Consider the following 2,618-nt stretch of genomic DNA (forward strand, 5'->3'; position numbering starts at 1 on the left):
TCTATGTTATGGAGGATTTTCTGATGCAGTGGATATTCGGGGCAGACGAGCAAGTGGGGATTGAGCTCGACGGCAAGTGTATACAGTTCGTTCAAAGGACTGAAGCCGATTATTTCATTCTTCCCGTCGTTTAGCAGCAGGAAATTACTCGGCCATGCAGGCGACATTTCTTGTCTTCATTCCTGGGATGTGGGTGTCAATGGCAAGGTCAGCCTTTATTGCCCATCCATAATTGCTCTTGAGAAGGTGCTGGTGAGCCGCCTTCGTGAACTGCACCTTTCATTGACTGTGTCATTGACATTTTCGGGATGGAGAGAAACTATTTCCGCTGGTTGGGGATTCTAGGACTCGGGGGCACAGTCTAAAAATTAGAGCCAGACCTTTCAGGAGTGAGATTAGAAAACACTTCTAAACACAAAGGATGGTCGAAGTTTGGATCACTCTTCCGCAAACGGCAATTGATGCTCGCTCAATTGCTAATTTTAAATCTGAGACAGATAGCTTTTTGCCAACTGAAGGTATTAAGGGATATGGGCTAAAGGCAGGTATATGGAGTTCGATCACAGATCAGCCATGATCATGTCAAATGGCGGAGCAGGCTCGAGGGGCTGAATGGCCTACTCCTATTCCTATGGTACATTTCCCCAAGTGTCTGTTCTCTCCATAGTTGTTGAATGACCGCCTTGTGCTTCCAGCATATTTTCGTTTAAAGCTCGGTTCAGGGATGAGCCGGTGGGCGTCAAAACGTGCCGTGGACGGAGACCGGGTTGGTTATTGCGGGAAGAGCAAATCAACTGGGCCGAAAAATCAACTGGATCTCAAGGTAAAAATAAAATAGGAGTCAAAAACCCAATGTCATAAGTGGGATTCGAACCCATGCCTTTAAAGAAAACTGCAACCGAAACGCAGCGCCTGAGACTGCTCGATCATCCTCACTGATAAATGACCTTTTCACTCGCCACCCTTTCCACATTGAGACACCCCCCACCCCGGAGGAAGTTTCACTCACTCCAGTGTTTGGAAAGATAAATGCTGCTCGACAGGCTCAGTGAGCGGGATGCCACCTCCCGGGTTTTCCTGAACCTATTGTACTTTTTTCCTATTTAATCACGGGAATATCCGCAATCAGGAACGAAAAAGAATTAAAAGCTGAATCACAGAGAAAGAGAAATCCATGTTAAATCTGATGACACTGTAAATAAAACTCGCTGATTGTCTAGTGGTTAGGATTCGGCGCTTTTGCCACCACGGCCGGGGTGCGATTCCCGGTCAACAAAGCAACTTTTGAACACTTTTTATATTAATCGCATTTTAGAAATAAAAACAATCATTGTTTTATTCACCATTAATTAACTGATAACGTTATTTTGCAGAATGAAAGGCTACTGAGGGAAGTTGGAAAACTTTAATAATTTATTTTGTGCGATGAACTTTTTATCCCTTCTCATTTTACACACTGTATTTTGAAGGGCTCGGTTTAAAATGTTCAGTGCTCGTGAGACCACGAATTTGTGTTAAATTTAACAGGACCGGCTCTTTCACAGATGAAAAAAATATCTGCCCCAACATAATGTTTCCGCCCGGGATCGAAGCGGGGACTTTTCGCGTGTGAGGCGAACGTGATAATCACTACACTACGGAAACCTCTGCTTTGGTTGGCAGACAGAAATTAGAATGACGGCATTGATTCTCTTTCATAACTATTCAATTGATCGAAGTTGCACAAGTCACAAATAAAAATGTTCATTTCAAAGTTATTAAACTCCCCAATGTGACCTGCCTTGTTTGGACAGGTGTGGAAACTGACATCACAGACTCAACAAAGCATATTCTCAACATTTCCATTGGGAACAGGAGGAGGCCATTCAGCCCCTTGAACCTGATCCGCCCTTCAATTAGATCAGAGATAATCTGTACCTCAAATCCATTTACCCGCCTTTGCTCCCTATCTCTCGATACCATTACCCAACAAAAATCTGCCGATCTCAGTCTTGAAAGCTTCAATTGACCCCCAGCATCCACAGCCGTTTGGTGGACAGAGTTCCAGACTTCTACTGCCCTTTGTGTAAAAAAGTGCTTCCTGATTTCGAACCTGAATGGCATGGTTCTAATTTTAAGGTTATGTCCCCCTCGTTCTTGATTCCCCAGAGGAAATTGATTCTCTCTCTCTATTCTATCGAATCATTTAAACATGTTAAACACCTCGCTCAGACCGCCCCTCAATCTTCTCCACTCGAGGGAATACGAGCCGAGTCTGTGCAGCCTGTCCTCATAATTTAACATTTTAAGCCCCGGTAACATTCTGGTGAATCTGCTCTGCACCCCCTCCAAGGCCAATCTATCCGTCCTGAGGTGCAGTTTCCAAAACTGAACGCAGTTACTCCAGACGCAGTCTAACCAGAGCTTTATATAACTGGAACATAACTTCCACTACTTTATATTCCAGCCCCTGAGATAAAGGCTAACATTCCGTTCGCCTTTTAAATTATTCTTGGACCCGTCCGTTAGCTTTTACTGATTTATGGAAATAAACCGTTAATTCTCTCTGCTTCTCCACAGTTCCGAGCTTCTTACCATTTGGAAAATACCTTGACCATGGGATCCAAAGTGGATTACCC

At 44.1% G+C, this 2,618-nt stretch overlaps 1 non-coding gene across 1 annotated transcript; it reads right to left on the reverse strand.

Moving 5' to 3' along the window:
* Positions 1-1,571: 1,571 nt before the first annotated feature.
* On the reverse strand, positions 1,572-1,644 carry trnav-cac (transfer RNA valine (anticodon CAC)). Its single transcript has one exon. It is a non-coding gene; the product is annotated as a tRNA-Val (tRNA).
* Positions 1,645-2,618: the final 974 nt, after the last annotated feature.

The sequence above is a fragment of the Heptranchias perlo genome, unplaced genomic scaffold (genome assembly GCF_035084215.1).
Source record: "Heptranchias perlo isolate sHepPer1 unplaced genomic scaffold, sHepPer1.hap1 HAP1_SCAFFOLD_55, whole genome shotgun sequence".
NCBI classification, from domain to species: Eukaryota; Metazoa; Chordata; class Chondrichthyes; order Hexanchiformes; family Hexanchidae; genus Heptranchias; species Heptranchias perlo.